The sequence below is a fragment of the Lycium ferocissimum genome, chromosome 8 (assembly GCF_029784015.1).
Source record: "Lycium ferocissimum isolate CSIRO_LF1 chromosome 8, AGI_CSIRO_Lferr_CH_V1, whole genome shotgun sequence".
Taxonomy (NCBI): domain Eukaryota; kingdom Viridiplantae; phylum Streptophyta; class Magnoliopsida; order Solanales; family Solanaceae; genus Lycium; species Lycium ferocissimum.
In genome coordinates, this window is record NC_081349.1 from 8,387,221 (window position 1) to 8,406,020 (window position 18,800).

General features: G+C 38.6%; 1 long non-coding RNA gene across 1 annotated transcript; it reads right to left on the minus strand.

Annotated features, from left to right (window-relative positions):
- Nucleotides 1-3,347: 3,347 nt before the first annotated feature.
- LOC132066592 (uncharacterized) lies at nt 3,348-10,803 on the minus strand. Its single transcript, XR_009416867.1, has 3 exons — nt 10,580-10,803; nt 10,151-10,196; nt 3,348-3,402 (listed from the first exon to the last, which is right to left on the minus strand). It is a non-coding gene; the product is annotated as an uncharacterized LOC132066592 (long non-coding RNA).
- Nucleotides 10,804-18,800: the final 7,997 nt, after the last annotated feature.

Genomic DNA, 18,800 nt, shown 5'->3' on the forward strand with positions numbered 1-18,800 from the left:
ATTATATATACAGCGATTTAAGGTTGCGAGCCTCGTGACATATGGAACAAGTTATTATGTCATAAATTCCCCTTACTACCTTAGATATAATGCATGAGCACAAGGAAATAGTGAGGCATTTTTATTAATTGGAAGGTCAAATAATGAATACAACGAAATATTGAAGTTTTTAAATATTAATTGTTATTTGTCAACTCATGGTAATTTTCTAGTACGGAGTAACTAAAATGGCATCTGCTGGAAAATAAAAATAAAATTAGTACTGCCAGTAACTTTGAAAACTGAAAGAAAGAAAGAAAAAAAAAACTTAATAATTTAATGAAGTTTTAACGCATTCCTATGTCAATAATATAAAATTTAGTTTAAAAAAATACTTGAAAATGGTATTTCAGATGATCTTTCAGCGGTCTCCCCATGTCCGCATATATCTCGTCAATCTCGAAGATCTAGAATAATAGCTATGCATCAGTTTGAGTTCGAGATCGAGACTTCTAGCAGCTGCCAAAGATTTCTTGTCCACTTTTCATGCGGCTCTTTCTAAAAAGAAGAAGAAAGTGGATTTCGCGAAAATCTGTGATTTGAGATTTTTTCCGACTTGACTATAAAATGAAATCATATTTTTTTTAATTAAAATGTAAGTTATCCTTTTCCGAATGTGTTAAAAACTTAAAAAAATCATGATCGTGAACCTGAACCTTTAATTATTGGGGAAAAACATCGAACTTTAAAGAGTCCTTCCTCTTCCTCTTTCCGCTATCCTTACCAACGCTCTTCACCTCTCCAAATTAGTGGAACTACAAATTTTATATTAGAGTACTACAAAAGTAAAAACTTATCTGCACCGGGTGCTCATATTAAATTGATAGGTGCATGACATTACAAATGACTTATCTTGCTTAATCATTGTTAATTAATACATACTTCACCTAATAAAATCATTTAACCATGGTAAATTGGTACAATTCGGATGTAAATATCATGTGTCGATAAGTTTTTACGTGCAGTAAATATTATTTAATAAGTTTTGTAAAGGTGCGTTGCTTCTGTTAATAACCATTTAGAAAGGACATACGATGTAAAAATCCCGATTTTAAACTATTCTTGAAGTATGAGGTGACGGAAGTAAACCAATGATAATCGAATCTTCACTTATAGGATTGAAGGTGTATGCTCTTATTAGTTACATATATGCCTCTCCGCCCACCATTTCCTATTTGAATAATATTTGATATTCCGGAGAAACTAATCGTAGATAAATTCATCATTTCAAGAGAGACGTTAATTAACGTCCGGATAATGGTAGAATATGTTTCTTCACACAATAACGACCAATCATGTTGTTTACTCTAGTGTAATTGGTACGGAGGAAAACATTTTCAAGAAAATGGTTTTCAATTTTTTATATTTGGTTGGTCAAAATGTCTTTGAAAATATTTTCTCTAGGAAAACAAGCTCCTTGAAAATAAAGGAAAATAACTTCATTAATGGAAGTAGGGAAAACAAATTCCACAAGTAACATTGCAAGTTCATCGTCTCCTCTCACCCATCCAATACCCCCAACCCCTACCCCTCGACCTTCTCACACCCCCGCCTCCCCGAACCCCCACTCCCCACCCCCTACACCACCCAAACTACCCCTCCTCCCCCCCCCCCCCCCCACTACCTCCCTCCGCACCACTATAACCACCTACTCTACCCCCTACTTCTATCACCACCTGCCTCTAACCCCTACCTCTCAGCTCCCCACCCCTCAATCTCTCAACTTTGCAAAACTAAGCACTTTGTGAAACTAATAACTTTCGAAAATAGCAACTTTACAAAAGTAATCACTTTACAAAAGTAGCCGCTTTTAAAAATATTACTTGCAAAAAGTAGCTACGTTTCAAAAATAGTTGTTTTGAAAAAGTAGTCACTTGAGAAAATTGTCACTTTTAAAAGCAGTCACTTTTAGAAAATAGCCACTTTGTGAAAGTAAATAATTTTTAAAAATAGTATTTTTGACAGTAAACAATTTCATAAATAGTCATTTTGTGAAAGTAGTTACTTTTAAAAACTACGTAACTACTTTGCAAAAGTAGCCATTTTTTAAAATAGCCTCCTTGTGAAAGTATTAAAATAATCATTTTTGCAATGTTCCCCTTCTAAGAGAGTGAACACTTTTGTAAAGTAGCCATTTTTTAAAAGTGACACAAAAGTTGATATTTTTTGCATTCTTGGTTGTTTTGCAAGAAATACATTTTTGCAAAAATAACCATTTTTATGTTACTTTTCAAAAAAAAAAGGCCAATTTACAAAAATAACCATTGTTATGTCACTTTTAAAAAATATGGCTAGTTTACAAACATAGTCACTTTTTTGGGTTGTCTTTCAAAGTGCAAAGTAGTCTTTTTTTTTTCTTTTTTTTTTTTTTTTTGTTGTCTTAGAAAAAGGTTACTTGCCACATATTTGATTATCTTATAGAAATAGCCACTCTTTGTGAAAGTAGCATCTTTTTCAAAATGCAGAGTGGGGACGATGAGAAGGTTGGAATTAGGGGGGGGGGGGGTGGGGGGGGGAGAGAGGTGAGTGAGTTGGGAGGTTGGAGGTGCGTGTGATCAGGGGATTGGATTGGTATTTCCGGCAAACCAAACACTAGAAAATGTTTTCCACATCCACCCAAACACAAGAAAATAAGTAGGAAAATCACTTGTCTTCCAAGAAATCATTTTGTATGAAAACATTTTCCAACATACAAACACACTATTTCATTACAATGAAACCTATGCTAAAATTGTGTTAATTTAGGGCCTGTCTAGGTAACTGATATTAGTAATTGGAATTAGTTATATATACATATGTTGATTAAACATATAGAACTTTCAAGAGGATCAAAAGATGTTGAGCCATTCAACTTGTTCGATAATTTGGGATTGATCAAGAAATGACTAGTACTGCTACTTTTAAGAAATAAACTAAAGACTAGTAGTGTTGTACACTACTAGAAATTTGGCCTATGGTAACGGTTCTGATTCCGTCACAGTAGATTGTTTTTCCGTTGCTATAGTGCTACTCCAACGATTTTGGCGACTGTTATAATGGATTGCATTGCAATAGGTCAATTGCGACGGTTCGTAAAACCATTGCAATAGATTAGCCTATCTCAATGGTTTGCCCTTCAAGATTATTGCAACGGTTATGTGTCTACCGGAACAGCTACGAACCTTTGTAATAGAGCTTTGTGCATCGGTTATTTTACGCTATTGCGACGCTTATTTCTGACTATTCAATGGCTGCTTCTTATTGCAACAGTTGTTATAAATCTAATACAACGGTGATTTAATATTGCAATATGGGAGCAACAGATATTATAATCCTCCTAAGTCATGTCTTCACTTCCTTCATCCCCTTGTTCAATTTCACCACCTACAAAAAATGATAATGAAAAATAATTTAGCAAATCTTTCATAAAAGAATTTAATCTTTGCAATGCATACATCCTAATGACAACAGACCCAAAAGAACCATTTGATTGAACAGCTCATTTCAAAAAGCTAAAAAATAACAGTATGAACCAAATGACTACTGAACCATTTCATGATTTTGTGCAAGCAATTGATACCAAAGAAATTAAAGTGACAACATAAAAAGAGACATGGCAAGGAAGGAGAGAGCTTTTATTTTTATCAGTTAATGAATAACCTGTTACTGAATGGTTTTCAATGTCCCGTATTAGCTCTGCTCATTCAATTAGAAATAATTCAATACATGGTTATCATGGCACATATAGTATAACACAATCAAATGGGAACAACACAACATCAAGGAACAAGAAGCACCTAGAACTTGCTATGATTATTTAGTTTGCTAACTGAAACAAGTTTGTGATTTCCTGGAGAATTACTCTACATGGCATAAGAATCAAGTAACTGGTGAGAGCTTGAGGTGCTATAATATGATATTGGCCAAAGGAAACAGCAAACAGAAGCAAGACAGCAGATCAAGATCATATGACATAGTAGTAGCTGCTGGACAATGTTCTATAGAGTAGCTTTGCATTTTCTTTCATGTCTTTTATATTCCTGCTTTTACATATTTGTGGATTTATTGAAATATAATAAGTAACCACTAAGCATCCTACTTAGGGGTATATTTGATTAAAAAAATTCAATGATTCTCAAAATGAGCTTCCTAAGAGATATCTCAAGAAGAAAGAACCATCAATTGCCTTACGAGTTGGATGACTAGGAAGATAATGGGTTCTCAGGTGTTGGTGCACCAACGGCAGGAAACTGCTAACACCAAAAATAGCCCTATCAACCAGCTGTATTTGGTGCTGCTAGGTGACCAACCACGAGTTAGCTGGAAGGTTTTCATGTTCGACAATGCTGCAAGGCCTAAAACCACTTTTACTATGTGTCTTATGCTTCATGGAAGACTCTTGACAGCGGATAGACTAAGAAAATGGGGCATGGAGGTTGAGAAAAAATGTGTCTTCTGTCAAAGAGTGGAGGAAACAAGAGAGCACATGTTCATACACTGCACATATTCACTTGAACTATGGAGAAGATTATTGAGATGTATCAAGCTACAATCTTTTACAGCAGGTACTTGGGATCAGTTTATGCGGTGGAGCATTGCAAATGTAAGAGGCAAATCCCAACTAGCCAGAACTTTCAAGATGATTTATGCTGAGTGTACTTACGCATTATGGATTGAAAGAAACTCTAGAGTATTTGAGAAGAGGACCAATAATGTGGAAGTTGTGGCCAAAGAGATAGCCTACCTATGCATTGTACGAGCACCCACGGGCATACATGCTTACGTCCACTATTTAGTTTTCTAAACTATTAGCTTAGGCTGTGCTTGTGTTATGGATAAACTGTAAGTGTGACGGTTCGCATTTTCGCGGGCGGGATAAGCGCTTGGAAAAGCTACTTCGAATTTGTTGGTGCTCTTTCGGACTTTGTTTTAAAAGAGTCGCCACCTAATTTTTAGGAAATTAGGAAAACCGAGGGTGAAGAGTTTATTCAAATACCGTGAAAAATCCTTCGTAATCCAAAGTTCCAGGTAAAGGTTCTGATGATCCCCTGGGGAAGGTGTTAGGCACCCCAATATTAAGGATCCGTACTATACGGTTGACCTTCGAATTCTAATGTATGAGTAATTCAATGAACTGTTTGTTTAGCATTTATTCCCCAAAAAATCTTGCCATTTGCATATCATTTTTTAGAAAAGGAGTTTGAACATGTTCCCTTTATATATAGGGTACTTAGATTTGGATTTATAATATCCGGGTAAAATAGCATCCCTTTATATATAAGGATGGTATATTTTTGTTTGTAAAGAGAATATATAAAAGTGGTCATCCTTTTATACATGTCATTCATGAAGGATATAAAATTATTATGTTTAAGTACATAATTTTGTTCATGCGTTAACTCATACTTTGTTTAGATCGATCCGTTTAATACGTTTGGAATGCCTTATCTAAGAACTTGTATATACGAGTGCTTTGTTTGAAGCGTATTAAAATATACGTCCTTTATAAGTCTTATAAAATTGGTCTCGGATTTGGACTTGTAGCTAAAAAAATTATAATTCTCCATCTAAAGAGGCCCGTCCATTTTTTCTTCTGGGCTTGGCCCAAATAAACTTGTGCATGAAAACTTATTAAAGAAAACTAGTATTATCAACTCTTGTCCCTGAGTGGGCTTCAGGTCAGCCCAAAATTCTTTTCGTTTTTACTGAACTTGGCCTGTTTTGTCCTTAATCATTTTTCTGAAAAAAATCAGTAGGGCTTTTTGGCCCAATACTTTGCCAAATTTTGTTATTTTTTGAATCTGGTCCAAAACATTTATCCTTAGCCTTGGTTTGGATCTAAAAGCTTAGTTCAATTTTATAAAGAGTGTGTCTTTTGGTTTTGAAAATCAGTTTATTTTTGTTCAGAAATAACATTGCAAAATTTGTGACTTTGAAATAACTTCTTATTTTGTTAACTCGTGTCAAAAACCGCTTTGTTCGTTATCTGCTTATTTTGACAAAATCGTTATGCTAAATTCGGGTTTTGAAAAAAATGTTTTGGGACCTAAAGTCAACTAAACAGCGTAAGTACAGTTGTCCTAAGATGTCTAATTCTAATCATAAATGATTCCAATATAACGTGAGTTTTTTTACAAGTTTACAAATACAGTTACAACAAAATTATAAATAAAAGGAAAACACAAATAACTAAATAAAGGGAAGGGGAAGGCTAGGGGTTTATAAAGCCTCTAGTTAGCCATTTTCACCCATAGCTGGGCCTTCTACGTGTTCTCTTTTGATAATAGTTTCCTTTTTTTATTTTTTCTCGGACTCGATAAATATGTAGGAGTTTCTTGTTGGGCCTTGGCCCAACGGGTTGGCTTCAGACCCGGACCAAGTGGCCATGTGGTAGAAGAGGGGGGAAAGGGAAAAAAGAACCCGGTTAGTTTAAGGATACTAAACTTATCACACTTATAACTATAAAAAATACATTTATCAAATACGTATATGTGTATCAAACAAATTCACAAGTCATACAGTAAGGTAGCTATATGTGGATATACATGTATACTACAAGGCCCCACTGGCAGGTATTTTGATAACAAGGGGAGGGGAGAGTCGTCGCCCCCCGTATTCCCCATGCCGCATAAGTTTCAAAGGGTTTCGTGAACCCCAGGCATGGATGGACATCGGGGGAAGGCTAAGACTAAACCCCCACCCCAAATTACCTTATCCCCCACCAATGTAGCCACAAGAACATAGACAGATCCCTGGACCACAACATAGCATAGCTGGCCATGTATATAAACATAATGTAGCCAAAAGTAGACTGGCCCTAATAATTACAATACAAACAAATGCAAGTCAAGAACACATGACTAAACGTTAACTAAAGCAGAACTTCAGGACATGGCCATGAAGTAGCAGGATCAGAATCTGACATACACTCATGGACGGAACCCAAAGCAAGCTGAAGTGAACAAGAAACAAAAGACCAAAGTATGCAGTCACGGGGAAATAATACAAACTGCAGCACACCAATATAAGGTAAACAAAACAAGTAACAAGGCACATGATCCTGGATGAGGCAACATGGGCTGTAGTATATAGATGTGAGGTGGCCAAGAACAAGAAATCAAAGTACATAACCATGAAGTGGACATACATAAACTGTAACACACAAAGGAGGTAAGCAAGTGCTAAAACACATAACCATAAAGTGGACTAAAGCAGGTTACATCTTGCAGATGAGAAACACATAAGGCAAGTTAAGGTGTGTGGACATAGCAGGGATAGAGGCAGAACTAGGGCCCTTCTGTGCCTGAGTTGTCATAAACAAAACATGGTGTCCTACAGAGGTAGTTAATACAATTAAGACAATCAAATAAGACATGGACAATACAAGTTGACATCTCAAATTTACACTTCTATCAAGCCCCTCCCCTTTTTGTCTAACTTAAACACATATGCACACTTGCCCCTTATTCAATCAAATCATCAATCACTCCTAATAGTATACTTAACTCTAACCTTTATGCACAGAATCCATTTGGTCCTAAGGTTCTTTACAATGAGCATATAACCCCATAGGCCATAGAAGGGCCATGGTGCCCTTTATGTGAAGGAAAGGTGTTATAAACCAAGCTAGGCTTCGTTTTCCTTTTTTCCTTTCTCCAGGGCACCTTTAAAAAGGCTCATCTTAGGTCATGTGGCCTTAGCTCACTTTCAGTGCCCTTGTGATCATGTTGAGACTTGTTTCTCAAACCATTTGCAGCCAAGAATTCAATCCAAAAGGTTTCAGGTATATATGTGCATATAAACAGACATAATCATTTAAACTAAGGTCCTGACCATTTCTCAAACTCCTCAAGGCATCACTAAGCTAGTTCAGAGTCATAGCATGGGTCAGCTCACTATTGACAAATTGCTTATGCCCTTTGACTTCACAGACTCACCACAAATAGGTCTACACTCCCCATAGGCCATGCCATGTCATAAGCCCCATTCAAACCAACCCCCAGAGATGTGTACAACCAGATAGCAGGCAATGGCAGTTCAACAAATAGGCATAGTATTTCTAGAAAATGCAATAAGCCAAACAGTCAAATAATGATACTAACCATACAAGCAAGTCATTAGAATTTCAAATCATAGGTGAAAAATAGGTTAAGAGAGGACACTGCAGGCAGGTCTCCACCTTGGGCTTTATACTAATTCATTTTAGAAAGAGAGCCTTGGAGGAGTTTGTGCCTTAAGGCACACCTTTAGACTTACTGGTTTTAGCTCATATCCCTTTTATGAATATAGCATATAACAAACATGTCTGCTAATTAGAACCAATATCAATCCACACGTATATGTACACTTAAGATTTAGGAAAGATGGATTACAAGGCTATACTAGTAAGCAATCGACAAAGATCTTGATGAACCTCAATTCCTAGTAATGATTTCTTAACTATTTAATCTAAGAAAATCTTGTAAGAAAAAGTTTATAGCATAGTTAGGTTCTCACAGTCAAACATTCAGTCATCATCACAAGGAATCAAGTTCCAAGGTGCAAAGTACAGATGCACAATTTAAGGAGAATTAGAATGCACATGATCATAAACAGAAGCAAGTGGGAAGCAACACGGCTATTACTTAGTCCCTCTATGATATTGGCTTGGATCACTACGAGTGTACTCCCTAATCCTCCTTCCTTACCAACCACCTAACTCAAACAACAACAGCACAGACAAATAATCATCCCAGATTAAAAAAATCTTTTTAGAAGACAGTGAAAAACATGACTTAACCTTTACAAGTACTGGCAGGACATTTTTTAGTTCCAGGTGCCCCATTTTCCCAAATATAAATAAGCTTTCCTAGTCCACCCAAGGTCCTTGTGTGTCCCAGAACCATGAGAAGAAGGTTCAAAGAATAAGAAAAAATCCTCAGGGTCCTAAAAGGGAAGCAGGACAGGGTGGGGTCATCACCTCTCTTTCCTTTTCCTGAATCTGCTTTCAGTAAAAAAGGATCCTGGGTTCCACTAGTCACTACCTCCAATTCATGCCCAGGCTCACCTTTTTCTCACCCAAGACCTTTCTCCCTTCTAACCTCATCTCCATACTCCAATGACAAACACCAAAAGCCTTGGGATGGCTTAGAACACCTTATCACTATCACAAGTCTACCACAATTAACTCATTAAGCCCTAGTTAACCCTTTAAGGTCTTATGGCTAAGTTACAAGCATGATCACTAAGACAATCCCAACATAAGTACTCAGAGGACAATGACACAGATTAATGTTCAAGGCAATCTCAATCCAAAGCTCTCATCATGATGATTTTGTTCTTTTATATCACACAACATCTCAAAAGCATATAGGTTCTCCTTTAGGACTAATTCACACATGATAAAGCAAGACAGAATCAAATACAACTCATTTCAGCTTTACAAAAATCCTGAACATCACCATTAGTTTCCCTCTTGGCCATGACTGCTTATTCATTTTAACATTTTAACCACAACATCCAAAATGGTACAAAATGGGGCCAAAACGAGACTCGGATTGTGCTTGCACCAAAAACATTCCCATTATTCCCTTTTTCTTTTATCTTTTTAATTCTCAAGTCTTAAGTTATCAATCTACATATAGCGCATACCTACTTTATGTTAACCTGCCAACCTTTGAAATTCTTTCTTAAAGTCATTTTGATAATCTGGCACTTCATCATTGAGTTAAACCAAATATAACTATTGTCACCAATTAACAAACATGTTCTACTAGTTGGTTGACCATTTTAGACAAAAATAAAGATCATCTTGAGGTTGTCCTAGATCCACCTTTCATTAACAGTGTCAAAAACCCTTCAAACTACCCAAATGCACTCTCATTCAAATAATACCACTCAGAGACCAATTCAAACAAGTTATAAGAGTCACTATCTAAGCCAAATTGTCAAAATCAGAAGCAATTAAACAAGTATGGGATTGATCAACCTTTAACATAATTCAAGCCAAAAATCATTGTATAAGCAATAAACATCAAACTAAGCATACTACTAATACTAAACTATATTTAACTACATATAACAGTCAACCACACCAAACTATCATTAACACAGGCAGGAACCTAAAAAAAGCAATAAAATAATAAATTATTACCTTTTTTGAGTGCAACCAGAGCAAGAATGGACTTGGAGCCTCCTTTCTGCTTCCAGAATCGAACTCAGCCACACCAAATACAGGACACGAAAAAGAAATAAAATTTTAGAACTAGAAAAGACTAAAACTCTTTTAGTTAAAGTCTAAATAACACTAATGAAGCCTAAATTTCGAGCAAAACTCAAAGGTCAAGCCTTTTAAGGTCGTCCAAACTTGTTTTAATGGTGACGGATGGGGTTCTATTTATAGAACCCCAAAACTTGTCTCAAATCCTACAATACCGATGTGGGACTTGTGGGTTTTCCACAAGTCTTCACTTGAATTCAACGGTATACAGTCTAGATCGAAAGGAAACTACAATCAATGGCTCATTTTCACCTTAAACCATTGTAAATCGACTATAAATAAAAGAAATTGCAAGGATTGTACCTTAAGGGAGCATTTGGACGGATTTTGTGGAGAAAACGTATGGAAAAGGATGAAGCCATTAATGCTTTGTCCTCTCCTCTAATTTTCCATGTTCTACACTCTATCCCATGATAGGATACGATGAGGAAAAAGGGGGTGGGGCAATGGTGGAGGCGGCGCTAAGGTCTTTCCCTAGCCGCCTCGCCTCTTTTTTCTTTGCACAGAGAGCCCTAGTGTCTTTGGAGTGGGAAATGAGGGGAGGGTATACGTATATTCCCCTCTTTAAACGCTATGTGGGCCGGGTCTAGTCCATTATGGACTGGGCTCGGTCCTATTTAAAAAAAATGAAAGGGGCCTCTTTTTGACATATATATACACATAAATGTACACATACGTATACATAGTGTATATATAGGTATGAAGGACCAAAGATGCAATCCAATAAATTGCCCAAGCTAAAATATCAATTATTAACCATAACATTTTAAGCATGATCAAATTAGGATGCAATTAATTTAAAACACGACTTATTAAAACTGCAAATATGGCCTCAGTTGGCTTTAAAACTAATTGATTTTTTTGCAATTATAACCTTTTATCTAGCTAATTGCAAAAATATCCTTGACTAATCTTAATCTGATTAATTATTTCACATATAGCCTTATTTTGGTACTAATTAACCAATTAAAGCTAATAATGACCTCAATTGATTTGCCCATGGATTTTGTCATCTCAATCAAAACCACTAGGAGGCTAAATTTTCAAAAATGACCCCAATCACTTTAAACCATGAATTGGTTAATTCAAATGTGGTCATTTATGTAAAAATAATTAAATAATCAAAATCAATTTGCAAAATGATCCCTCTAATTAACCAAATTAATTACCAAAATAATTTATTAATTAAACAACTATGCAAACACACAGAATCAAAGGTTGAGGGGTAAAATGGTCAATTTCTTTAATTACTCAAATTACCTTGAATAGAATAAATTATTTATTAATTGGGTTTTTCCTTGATTCAACAATTAAGTAAATAGTCATTCAAAATTGTTTTGCTTTTGATTAATTCCAATAAAATATTCCCTAAATGTCATAAAATATCAATTAATTTTCACATAATTTATAATGCCCTGAAAATCTCTTTATCAATTTAAAGAGGTAAAATATCATCCTGAATAATTTTATATAAAATATTTAGACTCCTTTAAGATGCCCAACTCATTTTATTTGTTATTCAAGGACTCTGAGTAATTAAAATAAATTATGGGAGGTCAAAAATTAGGTGTCGACAACTGCCCCTTCGGTGTTCGGGGATGGCGGGACCATCCCTGAGCAACGAAGTTTGACTAATCCTAATTGTTTACGGACCCAACTCATCTTACCCTTTACTCTCATGCAATTCACATGTGCGGTTGAACCTTGAATTCTGAGTTTCCTACACATCTCGAGCTATACAAGAATTCAAGCCACCTGTAATTCGACTCAATGGAAGACTTTCAAGTGATTTAGCAAGAAAGTCCTGAGATTCCCGATTTTGTGATTGGGTTTTCTCTGGACGGTTGTCGCGGTGTGGCCGATTCTCTATTTTTGAGTCTGCCTACATATCCTTAGTCTTTGAGAATCAGCCCACATGTAGTTTGACTCGCTGGAGAAGAGTATGTCCCTTTTGTGGGAGTACTTTCAGATTTTCCCGGTGTGTATCTGACCAGTCGCGATTTTTAATAAAATAGACAGATTGTGGCTAAGTTTGAGATTAGATGGTTTCCAAGTCCTGGCCGGAGAGCTTGACTCTGCGGGCACCCCATCTTGACCGGCTGCGTAAGAAAAGTTCCATGTTTGCTCCGCAATTCGTCTAGATTTGGTTTAGCAAGCTAGCTTTTTTTTTTAGGCTAGGCACCTACTTTCGAAATTTGAAAATATTGCAGATATTTTTATGATATTTGCATGAATGGCCCTCTTGACAGTTTGCATGAATGGACCTCTCGGCGGTTGTTGAACGGCCCTCTTCGGGCAAACATAGAACGGCCCTCTCGATAAAGCGTAACGAATGGTAATGTGCGATGGCCCTCTCGGCAGTTTGTACGAATGGCCCTCTTGGCAGTTTGTATGAATGGCCCTCTTGGCAATTTGTATGAATGGCCCTCTCGATAGCAAAAAGGTAAACATGAGATGGCCCTCTCGGCAGTTTGCACGAATGGCCCTCTTCGCAGTTTGTATGAATGGCCCTCTCTGCAGTTTGTATGAATGGCCCTCTCGACAGTTTGTATGAATGGCCCTCTCGATAGTTTATATGAATGGCCCTCTCAGCAGCAGGAAATTAAACATGCAATGGCCCTCTTAGCAATAGGAAATAAGATGGAAATAATAGATATGACCCTTGGGCCTGGATGATCTTTCTTTCGTCCATTGTGTTGGTTGTTGACCCTTGTGGTCGGATATGCCTTTTCGTCTCTGTCATGACCCTTTTGGTAGGATGTATCTTTCTGCTTACTTATTGTGACCTTTTTGGCCTGACATGTCTTGGTTTTTTATTCTTTGTATGACCCTTGTGGTCAGATATATCTTTTCCCGTTCATTTGTCGTATGACCTTTTTGGTCGGATACCTCTTCGCCATTCATTTATTTTGTTGACCCTTTCGGTCAAATGTGTCTTGTTCATTCATTTCTTTTATGACCCTCGTGGTTATCTGACATCAGGTTGAGTTTGCTTCTTGTCTTTGATTGATGACCTCTCTGCTATCCTGTTGAAAAACCTGCATCCACAGAAAAATTGTGAGTTTCCTAGGAGGCCAATTAGCGTCGTCATCCTCCCGTCTAGTGTCTTCTCTTGATGCCTCTTTGATCCTTCTTGGGTCTGGTACTTCGAAAGATGGTTTTAGAGCATACTCATACTAATGGATATATTCTTTTGAAAATCTAAAGTAAAAAATTAAAAAGTGCGTGTTGTTCTCTTTGAAATTATTTTATTTTTTTTAAAAAAAAATCTTTTGTCATGACATGTGTCTTCGAACGAGGTCTTCTGGCTCTCCCGAGAGGTATAATTGTTGACTTCTGAACTGGTGGAATTTTTTATATCTTTCTCGAAAATTCTCCCCCAGTTTTCGGATCTGCTCAGAGCGACCCTTACTTTGTCTTGTTATGCGGGAATTTTTGAGGTTCTCTAAAAAATTCTACCCCAGTGTAGAGTTGACGCCAGCTGATTCTTGTGTCGATCCTTGTAGCTTGACCTCGTTGAGTTCTCCTGCTTTATTGTCTCTGAGGTTTCCTAAGGATTTCTTGGGTTTTCTTTTATGACGATCGAGCTCGAAAGCGCTTACGTATCCTGTCGCATCAGGAATTCAGGTCGAACGTAGTTCAAAATAAAGTAACGGAGCTTTGGTTTCACTAATAATGTGATCGGGTCCGGTATGGACTGCCTACATATCCCACTGTGGGGAATTCAGGTCATTGCGTAGTTCATTACATAGATGATTTGTTTTTTTTTCTATTCTATTATAAAAGTGTGATTACAAGGAAATGATAATGCAGTTACAAGCAAATGGAATCCTAAACATAGTATCTCTTGAGTGCGTCTGCATTGATATCTTTGGGCCACTCTTGTCCGTCCATCTCGGCTAGGACTACGGCTCGTCCTGAAAGTACTTTCCTGACCATGTACGGTCCTTGCCAATTTAGGGAAAACTTTCCCTTGTATTCTTCTTGATGAAGGAAGACTCGCTTGAGTACGAGTTGACCGATCTGAAAGAGTCAGGTTCTAACCCGCTTGTTGAAGGCTCGAGACATTTTTTGTCTGTACAGTTGTCCATAGCATAACGCCAACATTCTCTTTTCATCTATCATGCCCAGCTGCTCGTAGAGATTTCTGACCCATTCTGCATCATTTAGCTCTGCCTCTTGGATGATTTTGAGTGAAGGGATATCCACTTCTGCAGGCATGACTGCTTCTGTACCGTAGACAGGGAGGTATGGGGTTGCCCCGGTGGAAGTGCGAGTTGTCATTCTGTATCCCAACAAAGCATAAGGCAACTGCTCGTTCCAATTCTTATAGTTGTCGATCATTCTTCTCAGGATTCTCTTGATGTTCTTGTTGGCAGCCTCCACGGCTCTATTCATCTGTGGTCGGTAGGCGGTAGAGTTTCTGTGGTTGATCTTGAATTGCTCACAGATGTCCTTCATTAAATGGTTGCTCAGATTGTCACCATTGTCTGTGATGATGGATTTCGGTACATCAAAACGGCATATCTGATTGTTTTTTACGAAGTCAACCGCGACTTTCTTGGTCACTGATTTGTGGAAAGTTGCCTCTACCCATTTAGTGAAGTAATCGATAGCTACTAAAATGAAACGATATCTATTGGAGGCTGGAGGCTCGATGGATCCTATGACATCCATTCCCCATGCCACGAATGGCCAAGGCGAGCGCATCGCATGTAACTCCATAGGAAGAACCTTGATCACATCTCCATGTGTCTGGCACTGATGGCACTTCTTCACGAATCATGCTCTATGGTCATCCAGTAATATCCTGTCCTTAGGATTTTCTTAGCAAGGATGAATCCATTCATGTGGGGTCCGCATGCCTCTGTGTACACCTCTTTTAGCAACTTTGTAGCCTTTTTGGCGTCCACGCACCTGAGTAACCCAAGGTCAGGTGTCCTTTTGTACAATACTTCTTTGTTCAAGAAGAACCCGTTAGCCAACCTCCTGATGGTCTTCTTCTAATTTGCTGAACTCTCTGGGGGGTACTTTCCCTTCCCCTGGTATGTCTTGATATCGGTATACCATGGTTGGCTATCTGGCTCGGCCTCGATGTGGGCGCAGTGAGCATGTTCTTCTCTCAGTGTGATCTCTAATGGATCAATGTGGGCATTCTCGGGGTGCTGGATCATGGAGGCTATCGCAGCCGATGCATCTGTAAACTCATTTTTAGCCTTTAGAGTATGCCTGAAATCGACACTCTTGAATCTTCAACACAATCTTTGCACTAGATTTACATATGGGAGTATCTTGTCATTCTTGGCCGCCCAATTTCCTTTCACTTGATTTATGAGCAAATCGGAGTCCTCTATTACCAATAACTCTTGTATGTTCATGTCTAATGCCATACTGAGGCCGAAGATACATGCTTCATATTTCGCCATGTTGTTGTTACATCTGAAGTTGAGCTTTGTGGCCATCGGATAATGTTGTCCTGTTTCTGATATTAACACTGCCCTGATGCCTGATCCTTTATAATTGACTACTCCATCGAAGAATAGTCTCCAACCTGAGTATGGTTCTTCCACCTCTTCCTCCATAGCTATTACTTTCTCGTTCAGGAAGAAAGTCTGTAATGGTTCGAGTTTGTCATCGACGGGACTTTCCGCCAACAAGTCATCTAGGGCTTGTCCTTTGATTGCCTTTTGTACTACGTATACGATGTCAAATTCTCTTAGTAGCACCTGCGATATAGCCAACTTCCCGATGGACATCGGTTGCTAGAAAATGTATCTCAATGGATCCATCCTGGATATGAGGTGAGTGGTGAACACTGATAAGTAGTGCCTCAGCTTTTGAGCAATCTAGTCAGGGCACAAAAGGTTTTTTCTACGAGTATATACCGTGCCTTGCGGGATGTGAACTTCTTACTATGATAGTAGATGACATGTTTCTTTCTGCCCTCTTCATCATGCTAGGCAGGTATGCACCCGAAAGCATTTTCTGATACTGATAGGTATAGTAACAGAGGGCTCCCTGGTCTAGGTGGTACTAAGATGGGAGGATTGGAAAGATATCTCTTGATTTTGTTAAATGTTTCTTGGCATTCTTCCGTCCAATTCGTGGGAGCATCTTTCTTATGCAATTTAAGGATTGGCTCCATAAGCACAGTTGACTGGGCTATGAACAATCCGATATAGTTTAACCTTCCCAAAAAGCTCATGACTTCTTTCTTAGTCCTGGGAGGTGGTAACTCCCGAATCGCTTTGATTTTGGTAGGATCCAGTTCGATACCCCTGTGGCTTACTATGAATCCTAGCAACTTACCTGCAGGCACTCCAAATGCACACTTTGCAGGGTTCAGCCTCAGATTGAACTTGCAAAGTCTATCAAAGAACTTGCGCAGGTGCCCGGTATGTTCTGAGCTTTCCCTTGAATTTATGATGATATTGTCCATATAGACTTCAATCTCTCGATGCATCATGTCGTGGAACAAGGTAGCCATAGCTCTTATATATGTAGCGCTGGCATTTTTTAGGCCGAACGGCATTACCCTGTAATGGTAGACTCCCCAAGGGGTGATAAAGGCTGTCTTCTCATCGTCTTCTCTGCTCATGAGTATTTGATGGTACCCAGCGAAACAATCCACGAATGATTGCAGCTTGTGTTTAGCACAGTTATCTATTAGAATGTGGATGTTTGGGAAAGAAAAGTTATCTTTTGGACTGTCCGGTTGAGATCTCAATAGTCCACACATATTCGAATCTTTCTGTCCTTCTTGGGTACTGGTACTATGTTGGCCACCCAAGTGGGGTAGTATGTCACTTCCATTATTCCAAACTTGATCTGCTTCTCTACTTCATCCTTTATCCTTATACTCATTTCTGGCTTAAAGGTTCGCGTCTTTTGTTTGATAGGGGCAAAACCCTCTTTGATGGGTAATATGCGGGCCACTATTTTAGTGCTTAACCCGGCATATCTGCGTATGACCAAGCGAAGACATCCACATATTCCTTCAACAGAGCTTTGAGATCCTCTTTCTGTGGAGCTCCCAAATGGGCATTGATTCGTCTCTCTTTGACATCCTCTTCGTCACCGAGGTTGATCACCTCAGTTTCGTCCATATTTGTCTTCTTCTTATCTTCTAATTCTTCCAATTCCTGTACCAGTCCCTCTGGCATCACCATCGCTTCGTCGTACTCCTCGTACTCCTGCTGACTGTTTTTCTCATTCGTTTCACGACACATCGTGACATTTTCGATTGTTTTATTACGGTTACTACAGAAAAAAAAAAGAAAAAAAAAGGCAAAGTAAAGTTAGGCTTATTCATTATTCATTACGCATGGTTAGTTAGAAAACTTTCATTTGTATTATCTAATAAGGATAGCAGTTTTATGTAGATCGAGGCTTTTCATTAATTCAAGAGTAACCAGTTACAACTGCGGTCCTGGTTTGGAACAACGTCGGACCATTTTCGTTTTTAAACATCAAGAAGTAATTTAGAAAAGGCGGTCATTCAGGCCTCGGCCAATGTCGCCACGTTTTAGCAAAAAATTTTAAGGAAAATCCTCCTCTCTACCGAGGAGCCAAGAGTGGAGTAGATGCCCCATTATTCATGCGCTTTTTCGGACTCAGACTGCGTACAGTGAGCGCCTCTTGGCTTTTCTCAACAATGGGGTAGCATCCCTCTTCTTGAAACAGCAACTCGAGACTCCCATCAACTTCTTCTCCATTCTGCGTAGGCGTCTTGTTGGGAAATGACTGGTACAACCCCGAAATTAGTTGTGGTAGATTCCCTGTTTTGGGTTCTCTTCTGATGGCTTTTGTGATCTCGTCCTTGCTAGGAGCGTACCCCAGACCAAAGTGGTAGTTCTCTTTGGGAATAGGCACAGGTTCCGTTATACCTTCCAAATCTCTCCCCAGGCCTCTCCCTGTTTCAAAATTGTTTCTTAGCATAGTGAAGGCAATTATTTTATAGATTGCCGGCATCGGTTCACCAACCTCTACTTCTGAATGCGTGGCTCCCACATATTCCACCATGTGGAAGTTCAATTTGTTGGGAATTCCTTCGATCACTGGTATAATGTTGTAAGGATATTTCGGGGTATCCTTCTTAGCTTCGATCACTATTTCCTGGCCCTGCCATTCAAATTTTATGGCCTGGTTCAAACTTGATGGTACTGCACCGGCGGAGTGGATCCAGGGTCTTCTCAGGAGCATGTTGTAATTAGCAAAGGATTTTCATGACTTGGAATTCTGCTGTGAAGGAGGCACGCCCGACTTGGATTTGTAGGTCCATTCCTCCCAAGAAATCACTTAGGGATCCATCAAAACCCTGACGTTCGTCCCGAGCTGGCGAATCTTGCCCATGTCATAGCCAAGCTATGTTAATATGGTTACGGGGCAGATGTTGAGGCCTGACCCATTATTCACAAACACTCTCCTTATGGTCTTGTCATGACATTCTAGGGTGATATGGAGGGCTCTGTTGTGAGAGGTTCCCTTCACTGGCAGTTCCTCTTTGGAGAAGCATATATTGTGT